Below are 19,644 nucleotides of genomic sequence, written 5' to 3' on the forward strand. Positions count from 1 at the left end.
AGAAACAAACAAAAACAACAAAAACAAACCCCTGTTGCCTCCCCCCTCCCCATGCCTGCCACCCCAGTTCCTCCTTCTGCATGCTGAGATAATCAGCAGCTGCCACCACACTCATTCAGCCAAAAGTGAGATTTGTAATCCTAAATTTCCAGTTAAAATCACCCTTAATAATCCTTGACCACTCTCCTAAAAGTGAGCATCCCCTCGCTTGCTATCCCCAGCAACCGCCAAATCATTCCTCGTCACACAGGCCTCTTCTCCTGTATGGCTGTCTCCCATGGGCTACATAGTGAGACCTTGTCTCTAAAATTAATTAGTTACTTATTTAATTAAAAGCACTGAGTGGATGAGTCTTCTTTGAGAAACTCACATCAATGATCTGGGGTATCTTTTTCGAAGCACTTCTCTCTTAGCCTTCAGGCTTAAAATACATTAAAATGTCTTTAATAAACCCCAACTCTGCTCCCCTCAAAAATGTAAATGCTTTAAATACTTAAAGCATTAAATGAATGGCATGTGAGGTGACCATGGGATGTCATATGTCCTTGTCTGGCTCTCATTTTCTTCGGTGGTCAATACAGGAAGCAGATCAGTAGATAGATCCCTGCTGCTCAAATGCACTTGTCAGTTCAGGAACGTGGGCACCCCAGGGACCCTTATGAGCAAAGCGGAATGCTAGGCCTCCTGAATATCTACAAAATCAGAATGTAGATTTGAACTTGATCCTACATTTAAGTCTGAGAAGCAGTGTTCATGGAAGAGGTTCTGAACGATAGCCGAACAGGGGAGTGGCCTGTTGTAGGGAGGACAAGATGTCTCAGCAGGGAAAAGTGCTTGTGGCCACACCTGATAACCTGTTCCCTCAAGTTGTCCTCTGAGCTCCATATACAAGTATACACACACACACACACACACACACACACCAATATCCAAAATAAATAAATGTAAAAATAAAACCATTTAAAACTCTTCATGAGTATTTGTTCCGGTCTATATGAAGAAATTCTGGTTCATGACTCTAACCCAGCCCTGGAATTTGTGTACACATGGTGGGTGGATGATTCCAATGTGCGGGAAAAGCAACAGATTAGACAGATAGCCTTCAAAGCTGCCTACTTAACCTTTGAGGAGCACATTTTGATTCCAGAGGGTATGGGTTAGGCCTGTGTGAAGATCTATGATCTTATCAGCTCTCCTGGGCCCTGCTGGGACCACACTTGGAGTTATAAAACTCTGTGCCAGGATTGTTCATTCCTACCCTCCTTCCTCCAGATCCTTCCTAAGTGGAGGGTGGGGGAGAGAAGGGGGAAGTTCCATTTAAGTTGGCTATACAATGCATTGACCTGAGGGGTTTAAAGTATCCAGATGTCTAGGTCTGGCTCTCCATGATTTGTATTATATTAAAAGTCAAGCATCAGTAGTAAAAAGGAAACACACACACACACACACACACACACACACACACACACACACCAAAACCTACCTCCTCTATGATTCTAGCATGAAGCCAAAATGCAAAGTACTGCATAGAACAGGTTCCAGAGTAAATGACAGACAACAACTTAGCCACACTCTGGCTTTGACCTTTAGGAAAGAGACTATGGCAGTCATTGCTAAGTAGCCTGGAGCACACACCCAAGCAACAAGACAGCTACTCCTTCTTTGGGTTCTTTCCCAATGCAGGTCTACACTGGCACATCTTTTTTCCAGATCAGAACCAAGACAGTTCTAAGTAGCCTGGCTAGTCTTAAGGTTTGCTCCAAGGTGTCCAATCACAAACTTAACCATGCTACTTCCTTTCCTTCCTGGGTTAGCCCAGAGGATTGCTTTGTGTCCCTGGGTATTCCAGGACCACAAGGGTTCTTGAACTGGTTGCTACAAGGACAATCTGTTGAGGGGAAACCTGCAGTTGATCTATCCAGGTCCAAGGCTCAGCAGCCTCCCCTCTGAACCACTTGCCAAGAAGAACTACTCACTCATAGGTCAGCTATGATGCAAAGCTAGCCCACGGCAAGATAGCTGTCTACACCCTTGGTATTCTGCCATGAACAAGGTGTCCCTGGCTTCAAATGAGCTGATGAGCCTAGCCAGGAGACATGGGAAGAAACAGGGCCCTGTAGGAACTGGTACCCAGCCAGTGCCTGCTATCCAAAAGGAGTTCAACTCAATCAATATCCCCCAAGGGGCTGATCTGGGGACAGGCAGCCCAAGGTTTGCTGAATGGCTCTATGCCCTTTAGTCCTTGATTTTCTGTCCCTTGGATGTTTTTGTTTGGATTGAACCCAAGCCTTTGGCATGCTAGGCAAGTGCTCTACTACAGAACCATATCCCCGCTGGTTCTCAGTTCTATAGAGCTACTCACCCGTCTAACACCTTCAGACTCACCCACCACTTTTCTCTCCAAATTCTACCACCTAGATGAGAAATCCCTGTCTATCTCTTTCCAAGAATCTGGTGCAGCCAAAGCCACAGCTCTTTGCTCTTCCTAGTTCTATCTCTGACCAATAAACACGCTTCCCTTAAAGTAGATGTCTGCGGTTGCATCTTCCTTCTCTTAGGCTGCCCTTGCCTCAGGCTTTCCTCCAAAGCAAAACCTCTGCATCCTACTCCCTTACCATCTCCGGTCTCCACCTCTCCTTGAGAAATGGAACAGAAAGCCTCGTTCTGGCTTAGAACACTACGTCTCAGAAACTACTCTTGTGATCACTGATGTTGGCATTGCCCAACCAGGAACCTACAAATTCAGGCCTCATGCCCTGCAGATACATAAGATGCATGCGTGATGATCGATACTGTCAACCTGTCAGGATCTAGAATCACCTAAGGGAGGTCAGAGTGATCTTTCAGATTAGGTTTAATTGGGGTGGGAAGATCAACCACTGTAAAGGCATCACAGTTCCTCTAGCTGGCTGTGGCCAAGACTAACTATAAGGGAGGAAGTCAGCTAGGCACCAGAAGAGGGTTCTTTGCTTCCCTGATTTGAATGCAGTGTGCCCCGCCACCTCTCACCCTGGCTAGCATGCTTTTCCCTCCATGATGGGCTGTACCCTCAAACTGTGAACCAAAACAAACAAACAAAAACCCTTCCTCCCTTAAATTGCTTGTTAGGTATTTTGCCATGTCAACTAAAAAAGAAACTAAGATATACTGCAAGTGTCCCCAAGCACACTAAGAGAGCCCAGTTCCTTCCCATAGCACATTCTATATCCCACCTCCCCACTTGCCCAGGTTTTTCTACACTAGGATACCTCACATGGTTTAAATGTGAGCCCCAACATTCATGCATTGCAAACTTGATCTGGAACTTGATAGTACTGGGAGATGGGACCTATAAGAGATGTGTAGGCCTCAGTAATAGAAAACCTGCCTAGTGTTCGTTTCTCAGTACTTTGGGCAGAGAGTTCTGCCTCCATGAGTGGATTAGAGTTTTGTTTTGTTTTGTTTTGTTTTTTTACCACAGGAATGGATTCTATAAGATGGAAATGGAGCCATTATAAAAAGACAAATTTGGCCTCTCTCCCTTTCCCCTACTTCCACTCTCTGCCCCTTCTTCTGCCTCCATCTGTTCAAAGATGAAACAGTCAGAAGGCCTCCATCCTCCAGAACCATGATCTAAATGAACTTCTATTCATTACGCAGCATCCAGGCTACAGAATTTGGTTAAAGCAGCACAAAGCAGACTAAGAATGATCTAATCTTGATAAGTGGGTCTAGTACTGGAACAAATACCTGAAAATGTGGAATTACCTTTGGAACCGGCTAGAGAGGAGAGGCTAGAAAAAAATCAGCATGTGCAAGCTAGGAGAAGTTAAGATGAACAAAGATTCAGGTAAGGGCTCACATTAGAACTGTAGGGGGAAAAAAAGAGAGAGAAAAAAAGAAAAAAGTAAAAAACAAAAAACAAAAACAAAATATCAACAACAGCAACAACAAAATGGCCAGGCAGTGGTGGAGCATGCCTTTAATCCCAGCACTTGGGAGGCAGAGGCAGAGGCAGAGGCAGGCGGATTTCTGAGTTCGAGGCCAGCCTGGTCTACAGTGTGAGTTCCAGGACAGCCAGGGCTACACAGGGAAACCCTGTCTCAACCCACCCCCCCAATGCCTCCCCCCCAGAAAAAAAGAGAGAAAGAAAGAAAGAAAAGAAAAGAAAAGAAAAAGAACTGTAGGGAAGTCTGGACTTTCATATAGATTACACAAGTGATGTTAGAAACTAGAGTAAAGACCATGCTAGTAATAAAGTGGCTAACAACATGGCTGAATTGTCAGTGCCCTAAAAATTCACAGAACAGGAGGAAAGAGGATATATGGTGGAAGAAGCTTGGTCACAAAGCACTCAGGATACTGTGTGGCTTAACTGTCTATACTAGATTGTGAGTAGAAAGATGTGATTGTAAAGTGGGACCTATAAATCAAATAAAACAGAACTTAGGGATCTGAAGGATTCTCAGCCTGAACCCTGCAGAAAATTAAAAGCATTTTCATGAAAGAAAAATGCAGGTGTGGCTAAGTAATCATTTGATAAGATTAGTATAGACAGGTCTGAGTCTATTCACACAGGACAATGGGAGAATGACCCCAAAGGCCCTTTGGAGACTTCTATTGAGATCTCTCCCATTTCACACCCAGAATGCCAAGCTTGAGAGAGAAAAATAATCAGAAGAGCAGCCAGATCTTGGGGCTTGTTGCCAAGGGCTAAGATAAACCTTCACACCCCACATTCTTCACAGCTTCCTGCTGGCTCAACCACTCCTCTCTGGAGCAGCTTGACCCATCCTCCTAAAATCACCAGGAGACAAGCTGTGGCAGTGGTCACATGGTGCCAGCTCTGTAGATTCAGGATGTAAGAGCAGTGGGGCATGACTTCCTCTGCCTGGATTGTTAAAAGATATGATAGCAGCCTGAGGCCAGGGCATAGGCAGAGGCAGCACAGAAGACTTTCAGGAAGGCAAGGCCCAACAGAACTGTGCAGTCAGAATATAATAGAGTCCTAGGAGGCCTAGTGGAACCAGAGGGTGGGGTGGAATCTTCCACAGAGTGAGGCAGAGCCTTCCATGAGATCTCTGAATTGTTAGGCAACCAGAATATACACAGACCAGTTACAGTGCACTTTCTTCTTACCTATTTCTTATATTGTCTATCCCATTATAATTCAAAGGCCAAAAAAAAAAAAAAAAAAAAAAAAAAAAAAAAGAAGAAAGAAAAAGAAAAAAAATGCTATGAGAAATTGCCGCAGGATATTTGATTACACGGTGAACCTCAAGATTGTATACTGGGAAAACTTGTCTCTAGTTGTGATGTGGCTCAGCCCTAGCATACACCTGTAATTCAAGAGCTTTCTGTTTATTGTAAACAAGAATAAATAAAGTCAACCATAGGTCAAGAGGCAGAGCAAGCAACCAGCTAACAGGGAGTGAACATAGAAAAATACCATAGAGTGAGAGCAAGTGAGGAGGAGGGATAAAGACATGAGCAGGAAATGTAGAAGGAGAATCGGACCTTCCCTTCCAAGATGTTGGCTGAGGAGGAAGGCCAGCTGGGTGTTTTCCCAGCTTCTCTGAGCTAGTCGGCTTTCATCCCAGCATCTGGCTCCTGGGTCTTCATTTGGTAAATCTAACAACTGGGATTTTATTTTAAAAACAAAACAAAATTTGGTGCTACAACTTATGGCATGACCCCACAGACAAAGAAATTACTCCAGCTGAGGACAAACTAAGAAGACATCAGATTTAGTAAGTCACCTGAGAAGTCAAGAAGAGAGTTAAGGATGGAAAATACCATAAAAGATGACACTAGGATTCTGTATAGTGCTACTTTAGATGGCTTGAAAATATAAGCAGAAAAGAAAAGACTAAATGACTGAAATTTGCTCAATACCAACTATGATTATTATCATTTTGGTATTTCATATTTAATTTTAATAGTCATAGTGGCTTTTTGTAACCACTCAAAGGAAAAGACTTTAGAGATACAAGAAAAATAAAACCATGAAAAGTAGATTAATAAGATACAAGCTTTAGATAGACTCATAAATGAAAATAGGAAAAATATTCATACACAGAGAAATTTAGACTAGAACTTACTGTGCATGATGAAAATGAAGAGGGGATGCCCAAGGTTGTTAGAAAACCAATCTTAGTTTATCCAATTACTATACAAGACCTACCAGCAGATGACAGATACCCCCAAGGTGATGAAGAAAATACATGGAATCCTATAGAAATATTAGATTTGAGGAGATTTAGGGAAATGATCATTTCATATGGTAGGCATTCATCCTATATGAAGCAGATATTGAATTTATGGTAAACTCAGAACAGAATTATCCCCCAAGACTGGAAAAAATTTGGCAACAGCAATATTGGAAGCTGATCCTCAGTTACAATAGTAAACTTGATGGAAAGAGGAAGCTAGGGTCACAGAACAACAAAATCAGGCTAGAGGTATTAATTTTTCCCAAGATCAATTACTAGATGAAGGTCAACATGCTGAGTTGCAAAGGCAGCTTGAATTTGATGATCATACCTTGGCACTACATCATTTAGCAGCTTTAAATGCTAGGGATAAAGTTGAAGAATCAGGAAAGAGGTTTGAGTCATTTACTAAAATTATACAAGGCCCAAAGGAAGCCTTCAATTATTTCTTGCAAAGATTGACTTCTGTTGTAAACAGAATAATATCAGATTCAGAAGTCAGAAAGATACTAATAGAATTTTTAGCTTTTAAAAAAGCTAATTTGGAATGCAAATGGGCGATTAGACCTTTAAAGGCAAGATCAGCACTAAAAGATCAAGAGATTAGAAATCTGGCTGACATTGGGTCTCACATTTATGATGCTACTCTGATAGGAAAAGTATTTTCTATAAGTCTTAAGAAAAATAAAATGGCAGATGTTTTAATTGTGGTAAGCAAGCTCTTTTGAAAAGGGATTGTAGGCAAAGTATTCCCAGAAATAATGTTTCTTCTAGTGATAATCCAAAAAGAAGGCCCCAGACTTACGGAGTATGCAAAAGGTGTGGCAGAGGCAGGCACTGGACTAATGAATGCAGATCAACAAGGGTAAGCAAGGTAACTCTTGGCCATCAGGAAACACCCTATGGGGCCTCCCACAGGCCTCCACATCAAATTTGATTTAATCATTCCTTGTCAATATTTTGTACAACAGCTGTTAGAAATAACCATAAACAGTTTCCTCAATGCTATATTTAGCATTATAGTGATAATATCTTACTGCCTGATTCAGATGTAGATACCTTAGCAAAAATGTTTGATAAGTAAAGAGAATTTTGCCTTGCTGGTGATTATAAATTGCTACTGAAAAAAAATACAAAGAGGAGATTATATCAACTATCTAGAATATAAGATCAGTTTACAGAAAATTCTACCACAGAAAGTACAAATCAGGACCTATCAATTACAAACTCTTAAAGAATTTCGGCACTTGGGAGGCAGAGGCAGGCGGGTTTCTGAGTTCGAGGCCAGCCTGGTCTACAGAGTGAGTTTCAGGATAGCCAGAGCTACACAGAGAAACCCTGTCTCAAAACAAACAAACAAACAAACAAAAACAAAAACAAAACAAAACAAAAACCACCACCAACAACAACAATTTCAAAAATTGCTTGGAGATATTAACTGGCTATGGTCCACAACTGGATTAACTGCTTAATAAGTGATTTATTTTAAACCTTACAAGGTGATAAGAACTTAAATTTTTTTGTTGGTTTTGGTTTGGGGTTTTTTGGGTTTTTTGTTTGTTTGTTTTGTTTTTTGATTTTTCGAGACAGGGTTTCTCTGTGCAGCCTCCTGAGACCAGGCTGTCCTGGAACTCACTCTGTAGACCAGGCTGGCCTTGAACTCAGAAATCTGCCTGCCTCTGCCTCCCAAGTGCTGGGATTAAAGGCATATGCCACCACTGCCCGGTTGATAAGAACTTAAATAGCCCAAGAAAATCAGCTGAGATTGAGAAAAAAAAAAATTGACTCTGACAGAAAAGAAATTACAGGATGTACATGTGGACTGGTTGGATCCAAAGCTATATTGTACTTTGATTATTCTGCCCTCTACTCATTCTCCCTGTTGAGGCCTGCTCCTTTTAACATAACTGCAGCCATTTTGTATTCAGTCTCCATTTTGCTCTAAAGGTGAAATTAAGTTCAGGTATTTATATGGTTTGTGTGGTGATTCCTGAACCCCAAACACTCCCAAAGGAATTCTTATGCAGAGAGAAGATAATATGTTAGAGTGGATATTTTTAGCACACAAACAGAATAAAAAACTAAAGACCTATGTAGAAAAGGTTTCTGAACGATTCTGAAAGGAAAAATGAGTCTTGGCCAATTAGCAGGAATAGACCCAGTGGAGGCTGTGGCGCCCTTTACTAATGTTGAAATTGACTCATTATGGGCAGAAAATGGACATCAGCAAAAGCCTGTAGTAATGTTGGGGGAGAGATTAATGACAAATATTCCCAAAGTAAGAAACTTCAGTTTATAAAAAGAACTAGTATAGTAATTTCTGAAGCTGCTACATTCTATACTGATGAAAATAAATTAAGAAAGGCAGGTTATAAATCAGAAACAAATAAGTGGTGTAGAGCTCTTATGTTTTAGTTCAAAAATCAAATTTATATGCCATTTTTATGGTTTTATAAAATTTTCCTGAATCTCTTAATAGTTACTGACTTTCAATATGCAGAAAGAGTTGTTTTACATATTAAAACTGCTAAACTTATTCCAGATGATTCAGAATTAACTTCACTACTTATTCAACAAAAGTAGTCAGAAATAGAAATCATCCACTGTATATAATAGATATCACATCCCATATTGGTTTACCAGGCTACCTAGCTGAAATTGATCAGCTATTAATAGGAAATGTGCTAGAAGCCTCAGAATTTCATAAGAAACACCATGTTAATAGCAAAGGTTTAAAGACAGATTTTTCTATCACTTGACAATAAGCCAAGGAAATTGTAAGGAAATGTCCTACTTGGTTTTTTGTATAACCAAACTCTATTACCTGTAGGAAGTAATCCAAATGATACCCCCTAAAATGAAATTTGGCAAACAGCTGTTTTTCATTTTATAGAGGGTGGGAAATTAAACTATGTACACTATATCATCAATATATATTTAGGCTCTGAGAAGGCTGATTCTGCAATTACACATTTATCACATGTTACGGCTATTACGGAGATGCCTGTACAAATTAAGACTGACAATGCTCCAGCAAATTCCTCTGGTAAAATGAAACAACTTTTTGCATATCACAACATAAAGTATATTATAGCTATAGCATGCAATCCTATAGGACAAGCAGTTATAGAAAGATCTAACCACACTTTAAAAGATATGCTTAATAAGCAGAAAGACATAGTGAAGACCCCCAGAGATAGATTACACAGTGTTTTATTAACTTTAAATTTTTAAATATTTCTGAGAAAGGAACAACAGCTGTGGAGAACACTGGGTGGTAGAAAAATAAACCTGCTGAATTAAATCAGCCTGTATATTTTACAGATGTGTTGACCTCAGAATGGAAACCAGGATGAATGTGATTTTGAACATAAGGTTTTGCCTTTGTTTCCACGAGAGAAGAAAAGCTGTGGATACCATCGAAATTGGTAAGATTAGATTCAAACCAGAGAGACCTCCTGAAAAAGGAGTGATAGTTCATCAGTAGCTTGGTCATCCAGTCCAAACTAACTTAGAAAGATTAACAAACGCATTTCATTTGATCAGGGACCCCTCATTTAGGAATGGGGCAAGGTTTTCTCTTTACCTTTCCAGGAAAATAAAAGCATCCAACTAAGAAATCCAGAGTCCACTGCACATCTAAGGAAAGAGGACAGATCATCAAGAGAATATGTCCCAAGAAAAAGAGTAAATTGGCCAAGGGGTATGGCCCACTTCCAGCTTGTCTCTGCTGTCTTCTATAAATATGTGGCAAGTACTCTTATGTGGTCCCAAGTCAATTAAAAAAATTAAAGCTGGCTTTGGAGCTGGAGCATGCTTCTCCCCTTCTTTATACCCAAACATGCTTGTTAAAGGAAAATCCAAAATCTCTGTCTCATATTAGAAGAGCCACTTGGTATGAGAAAGTGGAGAACAACAAAACAAAACAAAACAAAACAGGACTAATCTATTGCCAATAATCTCATAATCTTTTGGTTTTCATTTGATCCACTAAGTTTTCTTAAGGTATAAATGTTATCTCAAAATGTGTAAGGTTATTATCTATATATAAACTTCCTGTCTGCAGGGGACAGCATACAATGACAGGGACTGCCTCAGTAGGCCGGGATGGAGACATCTCAGTAGCCTATGGCAGCTCTTTGTATTAACAATTGTTCCCATTTCTCCTAACCTTAGCCCTGGACAATGACTGTATAGATTTCATTTGTGTGTGACTGCTTTTCAGTTGGCCTTGGTGTGCATAATTATTCTACTATATCTGACTTTCTTACTTCTTTCTCCTTCTGCTGTGGTGAATTCTGTGAAACTAGATGTTCCTTGATGTAATGATTCTTAAGCGATTAAAAAATTGAGGCATGGGGCACAGCACAGCACAGTCCTAATGGCCCAGGTGCATGCTGTGTATTCTCATCTTGGAAACAATGTAATAACAGCACAATGGTGGTTCCAGATTAATGCTTGACTTGCAAAGAAAGTTTGAAGACATTATTAGAAAATGAAATAGAGCTAACATTGGGACCCCAAGAATGGGAAAAAAAAAAACTATTGAAGTTGTGAAATAAGTTGCACAACATTTGAGAGTGGTTCCTGGATAAGCAAGTATAGAATATGTAAAATCTTATATTAGTGAAAACTAAGTCAAAACACTGGGACTCTTAGGAGAGTTGTGTGCAATGTGCAGATGCAGAAAGCTAGTGGAACTATTGAGTTAAGGGTTAACTTGATTTTTTCTGGCCACTGCCTGGCAGCTTTGCCCATGTCATTTATCATTAGAGCTTCACAAGAAAATGCAAGTAGCTGGCTTCAGAGCTCTGAGCTCTGATGTATAATAATTTAAAGTTTAAACAATGATAAGTTTGCAATTATTATTATTTTGGCTATAGGCCTGGGAATAGGGAAGCTGAAACTTTGGGGAACAATTTTAATTCTTGATTTTTTGTGGGTCATGGTTATTCTTTTGAATTTGATTTGGCAATGATTCTACAATGTCTTTTTTGTACCTGCTTTTGGAGTATCAATAAGACTGGGGCAAGAAAAAGGCAAGTGAACATGAGAAGGACATGTGAAGAGTGAGTTAAGAGAGAATGCGAGGCATGTATGGAGAGTGTGTGTGTGAGTGAAAGGAGAGTGCATATGATATGTGTGAAGTGTGTGTGTGAGAGTGAAAGGTGAATGCACAGAGGTGTGTATGAGTGTGAGACTTCAAGAAAAGAAAAATGCACCGGAGAAAAGCAGAGTGTTCAGAAGAATGCAGAATGGGTGCAGCCTCAAGCTGCAAGCGAATGAGTAAGAGAAAAAGAGAGGAGAAAATGAGAGAGAAGAAAAAGAAACTTTAAGTCTTAAAAAACTACCTGTCAGTTTGTACCCAAAAAGTAGTCTGTGTATATTTATTATGGGCCTTCCAGATATCCTTGCTTCCAACCTGTGGAAGGTTGCGATCCTGTGTTGAGGCTGGACCCTGGCACCTGTCAGGATCCTAGCAGTCATGCAGAGTACTAACTAATTCTAGAAATAAGTTTCATCTAGTTTCTTGTACATGTTTTCAGGTTTGAGTCTGGAGCAGGTAACTAGGAATGAAGTTTGTGTACTTTGGATGGACTTTAAATAGATTGTGATCCTCAAATCTTTCTGAGATCTGTATGAATATGATATTTAAAATGTTTAAGTTTTCTATTATTTTTAACAGTAACCTTTGAGATCTCCAAGAAGATGATGGGGCCCCTGTAACATCCACCTAGATTGGGGTAACACTACCACTGGGCAAAACTGCCCCATGCATCTTCTGCCATCAGGTTCTGGGCAAACAGTGGACACCTGCGGGTTGGCTGCTGTGTTATACTTAGCCAGACTGCCACTAAGCTGATAACCACCACCCAAAGTTCAGCTTCATACTACAAACTGTTCAGGTCATTCAGATTACTCTGTTCATAGGAGAATGACATGAATATCTTACAAAACTTTGAACTCAAAAATATTTAATTCTAAGATTGCCAAATACAACCAAACTGGACATTGTGGAAAGGTTGGCAGAAATAGCTTCATTATTGTAAAGTTTTACTGTGTTAGAGTTACAATCATTCCTTTCTATTTAGACAAAAGGCCGGGTATAGGAATGATATAGAAATAATAGAAATAAAGGGTAGATTATTGAATCTACCCCTAAGCTATAGAGTGACTACTTGCCAAAATATTTACATTAGTATGGATCTTTGTATATTGATACAGAATTGGGGTTGTGTTTGGTTGGTTATACTGGTGCAGATCTTTGTATACTGATGCAAAATTAAGGCTATATTTGGTTACACTGGTATAGAATTTTACATACTGATATAAACTTAACATTATATTTGTTACAACATACCATGTATTGACTCCTTTTAATTTATTGTACCTATATAATTCTTTAGAATGCAATGCTAAGTTCTAGCTCTTTTAAAAACTGCTATTACAATCTGTTTAGGATAGTTAAGAAATATAAGTTAATATACAATCAAACTTGTGGTCATGTTAGCTTCTAGTCTAATTTATTACAGAATTATGTTTCCAAGGTTGGACAGGTAGTTAATATTCATAAACAATCAACATTTGCCTATTCAGATACACTATAGACAAATGGTCTTCAGAACCCTCAAACATCTACAGAATATGGCATGTAAAGATGTTTCATTAATTTAAGGCTTTTTTGAATATGAGATATGTCAGCTCCTAGCAGCAGCCCCATGCTACCTCAAAGATGATGGACATCCAAGAACCTCCATATGGAGTTTGCTTCAAAGGTAGCAATACTAGCCACAGGCCAAAAACCAAACCAAAACAAAAACAAAAACAAAAAGAACAAAACAAAACAAAAAACCTGCCTTTGCCTCAACCGCTAACATTATGCTGTCCAAGCTGTGGACAAGCAAGACATAAAGAAAACTGACTGCTGAACTCTGCCAGGACAAGGCAGACAAGTCCTTCATAATTCCTGCTTCACAGAAAAATCTGTCAGATATTCTGGGCCAGAAGGCCAAAGAGATGCTCAGGCACGGCAGAGGAATCTTGGGTGACTGTCCAGGTAGCCAGCAGCCTCTGTCATTCCTATAGTTGTGGAAACTGCTTGCTCTGCACTTCCTATTTACTCAGGTAATATTTATTCTTCTCAAGTCTTGATGGGGTTGAAGACTAGTTAGTTAAAGTCTCACAATTAAGTTGTTTAGGATTTAAGAAAATGTTTAAAAGTCTAAAAAAAAAGTTGATAAATACAAATGGACTGGACATTGTGAATGTAATTCTTACCAGGTAGTATATAGTTTATTTTTGTTAGAGAAAGACTCTTTTATCTTTATTCAGACAAAAAAGGGGCAATGTTGCAGGATACTTGATTACACTTCGAACCCAATATTGTATACTGAAAAAACTGTCTCCACTTGTGGTGTGGCTCAGCCCTAGTACATACCTTTAATCCAAGAGCTTCCTGTTTGTTGTAAAAAAAGATTAAATAAAGTCAAACATAGGTCAAGAGGCAAAGCAAGCAACCAGGTGACAAGGGGTGAACATAGGAAAATACCATAGAGAGTGGTATAGAGGAGGGAGAGAGAAATGAACAGGAAGTAGAAAGGAGGGGCATTCGGTTTAATTAGGGTATTTAAGATAGTGTGAACTGAGTATTTCCTTCTGGAATACTGGTTGAGAAGGAAGGTCAGCTGGGTGCTTTTACAGCTTCTCTGAGCTAGTAGGCTTTCCGGCTCATAAGTCTTCATTTGGTGAAATTAGACAATTGGGATTTTGTTTTTAAAATGACAGAAAATATCCAGAGTTAAACAACAGAAACATTTATAGTATGCAGCTACTGTGGTAGCTAAAGGAAAATGTATAGACAAATCCAAAGGAAAAAAAAAAACCCTGTAATTATTTTATCCAAAATGTTATTAGTGTGTGCTTGAGATAGAGTCTCACTATGTAACCCCTGGCTACCCTGAAACTCTATGTAGACTAAGCAGGCCTCAAACTCATAAAACCTCACTGTCTCTGACTCCCAAGTGCTAGAATTAAAAATCATGTGCCATTATACTCAGCCCCAAAATATTATTTTAAGCTATAATGTAAACCATAAATAGAAAAGACAAAAAAGTATGGTAGAGGAAGAAATGAAGAGAAGGAAAAATATAGTATCAAGAGAATCAAACATAAAGTCTCTAATTAGATAAATTTGCCTCTACTCACACCTGATTTCAGAGACTAGACTTTAGATTTCTAAGATCCAGATTGAGAGGTGAAATCTTTAAGATGTGTTTAGGTCCATACAGCTCTTCCCTCTGGATAAGGATATGGAGCTATGGAGGAAATAGGTGCCTTATTGTACTACGTTCCTCATAAAAGAATGAATCCTCACTAACCCCACAAATTTGCCTTTCTCTCTTCTACCACAGGACTCTGCAGTCCCTGGAACCATGAGCTGAAAAACTTCGGCCTATTATATATAACCCTGTCTATAATGTGCTATTATAAGGGCATAGAGGTACTAAGACAATACCCTCATCCCTCTCGACCCTGAGTGGCTAGACAATCCTATTCTTCTAACACCCAGCTCAGATGGCCCCGCTCTTCTGAACTGTTCTAGGTATTTCTAAATAACTTATGCTTTGTTCCCACAAACTATTGTTCATATATTGATTTGAGCACTAAAAATATCATAGAGTCTTATATCTTACAGTGATTGGTTTGTATGCCTTGCTCTATATCCTTTGACCTCCAAAATTAGAGATTTAGAATGCCCAAATTATATAGCAAAGTGTAATTTCATATTATAGAATTCATGAGCTTCTGTATTTTGCCCATGAAATAATAACATCAAATCAGGGGCTTGTGTCTCCAGACTATATTAAAAAAGTTATAATAGGGCAGATGTTTGAAAAGTGGTAATGACCGTGTGTGTGTGTGTGTGTGTGTGTGTGTGTGTGTGTGTGTGTTTCTGGGGTTCAAACCCAGGGCCTTGCATATGCCAGACAAGTATTTAATCACTGAATTTACATTTCCAGACCTTTAAAAGCTGGCCTCATCAGAGAATCTTGCAGCAGACAGTAAAAATGCAGAGACAGACTGTGTAATTCTCAGCCCTAAACAGGACATCCATATCACATACCCTCCTTCCAAGGTCAGGAATTATTGTACAAGAGTGGGTAGAAAGGGTATAAGAGCCAAAGAAAGTAGATGACAAGATGTCTTGGGGACGCAGCAGGTCAGCTACACAATAAACTCAAGAGAGATTGTGATAGCATGCAGAAGACCTGTGCAAGGTCAAGGCAGACCCAATCCCAGCATGAAAAGGTGGGGTGGGCATTGAATCCCATTTTTTTCATTTGTTTGTTTGTTTTGTTTTTCGAGACAGGGTTTCTCTATATAACCCTGGCTGTCCTGGAACTCACTCTGTAGACCAGGCTGGCCTCGAACTCAGAAATCCGCCTGCCTCTGCCTCCCAAGTGCTAGGATTAAAGGCGTGCACCACCACTGCCCTGCATTGAATCCCATTTTTAACCAAGGAGCTATTGGCAACTGACAGCTCCTGGGAGAGGGAGAATGCATTTTCTTCTCTTTCTGTAGTCACTGGTAAGTCAGCCACACTCCAGTGGATGGTTACTCACCCAAGAATATGTGGATAGTATGAACTGGACTTTGGTGTAGGAAGGAGGTGTGTATCTGGTAAGAGTCTTAGGGAGGGAATGAAAATTACTGTGTGAAACTCTAAAAGATCTATTTTATGAAATTAAACAAGCATTTAAAAATAAAAATGCCAGTCCCATTGCTTTGCTGTGGCTGACTTGAAACTCACTATGTAGCCTAGGTTGGCCTGGAACTCCGGATCCTCCTGACTCTGCCACCAGAGTGTTTGATTATAGGCACGAGCCGCCATAGGTACATGAAAGATATTCTGTCTTTTATTAATAACTGAAATTTGGTTCTTTCAACCTCTCTACTATTAGTTTTAGTAGCCAGTTAACTCATGGTTTCTGCATCTTGTACACTGTGGGACACTAAGTAGCCTTTCCCATGACAGTAAATGTCAGAACTCCAGACACTGCTATGTGGCTATTCAAGTATTAATCTAAAGCCTCTAGATAAGCCACTGTAATTGCTTCCATTTAGAGACAGAGAAAAGATGAAGGGCAAAAGACTAAGGTAAAAAGGGGCGAAGAACACAATAACACATTCAACCAGGATGGCTACTGAAGAACTGATTTAGAATGAAACTACTTCTCTGGGGCCCCACTCTTAATCTCTAGTAGAAACTGTAGACACCCCCTAATAAAACTAACCCATGGAGGAGTGGCTCAACTTGACTATATCTGGAATGAACTAATCCAGAAATGGAGGGCACACCTGTGATCCAGCTCTTGAGGCTGGAAGACACAGGCTTCTGACCTGGATCTTAACATGGAGATCTTCAAGCATAGTGGCCATGAAAAGCTTAGGCCCAGGTGAGGTAGTACACACATTTAATCCCAGGAGACTGAGGCAAGCAGATCTCCGAGTTCAAGGCCAGCCTGGGACAAAGCAAGTTCCAGATTAAGGTGTGGTAGTACACACCTTTAATCTGGGCCACAGCTGCTGGAGGGTCTACACAAGGACATTGGAAGAAGGAAGATTCACTCTTCTTCACCTGCTTGCATTTACTTGCCAGTACATCTGTTGGAATTTACTTCTTCAGGATTCCAGCTTCTACGGAAGACCAGCTGAAACAACTAGCCTCCTGGGACTGAGCAATGACTAGCCTCCTGGACTTCCCATTCCCAGTCACCCATTATTAGGTTAGTTGGGCTACAGACTGTAAGGCAGTACAATAAATTCCCTTAATATATAGAGACATTCCATAAGTTCTGTGACTTTAGAGAACCCTAACTCATATACCAAGTATTGGTCATCTGCTGCCCTTTGAAACAACTAGAGAAGTGGGGAACTCTGGTGCACCAAAGTCATTTAAGTGCTTCCAGCAGGTATAAAGAACTGTCTTAACCCCTTCTTAGGTCACTCTCCTCAGGAGACAAACTGATAGTTCCTCTGGAAGCTCTCTAGCATGTTTTCAATACATATGGACACCACACTTGCAAGCATACATAAGCCAAGTGGTAAGCCAAGTCTCCGGGGCTCTGCAAACATTTGGCCTCTCTTCCAAACTTCAGTGTAAGACTCTACTAAACCTGTTTCCATGCATTTCCCTGAATGTCCATCCAGGTGAGTCTCCATGATGTTAGCTAACCCACAGCAACTCTTCTTAGCTTAGTGTTACTGCCAGTATCTCAGAGATGTCAAGCGAGACCTGAGTATAATGTAATTTGTGCACCCTCATGGGCCCCCACATCCCAGTAGAGGCTCAACGCCCTGGTTCTGCTTTACAGTGATCTCCATTTGATGACTTACCTCCCCATGCCAATGAAGATCCACATGGCCTGTCTCTGCAGATCTCTGGGGACCCACATAGCCAACTCCTCTCTTCTTCATTGCCTAACTGTTTTTCTCATGTGTCTTGCCTCCATGCCTTGGTGAGGGAAACTAGGCACACACCTTCCTTTTGGCCTCTGCACTGGCTACATCCTAGGCATGAGGGTTTTGTCTAGACACAGGCTTGGATATCTGTGTATGTAGCTCTCCATTTACCTTCTCTTCACTTTCCAGCAGCCATTCCCCACACAGCTAATGCTCCCCTATCTGTAATGATTTTTTTGTTGTTTTGTTTTTCTTCTTCTTGCTGCTGTACCATCAATAATTAGAACTGTGGCTGGCACACAGTCAGCTTTCAATACAAATTTGTTGGATTAATGAATGGATCTGTTCATCAGGAATTATTGTCATAATATATACAGTGGTACAAGAATGGAAGGAATTGTGGTAATAGGTTGTGTCCCCTTGGCACTTCTGGTACAGGCCCCAGTAATGTCCTCACTGGATGTCAGTCCTCATTCCTGTGTAGTGTGATCAGAAGAGGCCAGAGGTAAGACTATTCTTCCAGGCTCATTTAGAGACTGCAGAGGAAAAAGAAATTGAGCCAATGTCTCCCAGCTACCTGTGGAAGGTGGGGTTGCCCTACAAGCCATCCAAGTACAAATGAAAAGGAGGCACACAACCTTCCCAATGTAATCACAAGGTTCTCTCTGGTGCCCTCCTTTGGGCTCCACACCCACCCTAACATCCCAGCCTGGAAGACTTCCATGTAGAAACACTGTGTCATCCATCTAATACAGTGTCTTAATGATTGATACAATGTCAAGACATCCATGTGATGTCTTGCTAGTCACAAGACATTCAGGGAGCCGCCTGAAAATTATACTTCTGGTATTTGCCTAGAGGGTCAGACACCAAATTCCATAAATTCTCAGGGCTAGAAAGCTGAAGCCCATGTGACCAAGTGGCCAGTCAGGAGGCCAGGTCAAGTCCAGGATAAATAAAGGAGAAATAGTTGCCAATAGTAACCTGTCCGAGGTTCCTCCAAACCAGAACCTCCTGAAGACAGTTCTCTTCCAATACTGTCTACCCAGGAGGCTAAAGATACTGGAATCTGGGCTGGCTCACTACCAATACAGCCAGGCCCTCTCTCCTCTGGCCCTCAGATGCCTTATCTGAAAATAGTGGACCATACTAGCCCTGATCTGGCCATACAATACCAACAAGCCCACATAACTTAAAATACTTGGGTAGGGCCACAAGTTGGCTCAGTGGGGAAAACTGTTTGTCACCAAGACTAATGACTTGAACCTGATCCCAGGACCCATATACCAGAAGGAAAGAATCGACTCTTAAAAAAAAGCTGTCCTCTGCCTCTCATGAATGTACATGCACACGCACATGTGCACACACATACAGAGTAAACAAAAAATGGAAACTAAACAAACAGAAAAATATTTAAATTACTTATGTGGCCAGTTAACATGACTAAGTAGAAACATTTGCTGACTTCACAGACATACTAATTTTTAAAAAGCAAACTTATCACTTAACTACAGTAATAACACACTGAAAGTATAATATTTTGACTGTTACAATATTAAAATTAATTTCACCACTTTATCTTTATTTTATTTCAAAACATGATCCATAGGATCATGGGAGGCAGAGGCAGGATGATCAGGAATTCAAGATTATCTTCAGCTATACACAGCAGGTCTGAGGCCAGCCTGGGTTATATAAGACCCTGTCTCAAAACAAAACAAACAATGAGGTAAATGCAATTGCCACCAAGCTTGATTACCTGGATTTGATTTGCAGGAACTATGTAGTAAACAAACAGAATCCACTTCCATAAGTTGTTGGAAGTGACCTTCACATGTACACTGTGATATGTGCATGTATATGCACATATACACACAATAATAATAAAATAATTTCACTTTTCCTTTCTTCTTTTTCTTCTTCTCCTCCTCCTCCTCCTCCTCCTCCTCCTCCTCCTCTTCCTTCTCCTCCTCCTCCTCCTCCTCCTCCT

The 19,644-nt window shown here is 40.4% G+C and overlaps 1 protein-coding gene across 4 annotated transcripts in view; it reads right to left on the reverse strand.

Moving 5' to 3' along the window:
- St3gal4 (ST3 beta-galactoside alpha-2,3-sialyltransferase 4) overlaps positions 1 to 19,644 on the reverse strand; it is a 52,877-nt gene that overhangs the window by 10,753 nt on the left and 22,480 nt on the right. The window lies entirely within an intron of this gene.

Source organism: Mastomys coucha, unplaced genomic scaffold (genome assembly GCF_008632895.1).
Source record: "Mastomys coucha isolate ucsf_1 unplaced genomic scaffold, UCSF_Mcou_1 pScaffold23, whole genome shotgun sequence".
NCBI classification, from domain to species: domain Eukaryota; kingdom Metazoa; phylum Chordata; class Mammalia; order Rodentia; family Muridae; genus Mastomys; species Mastomys coucha.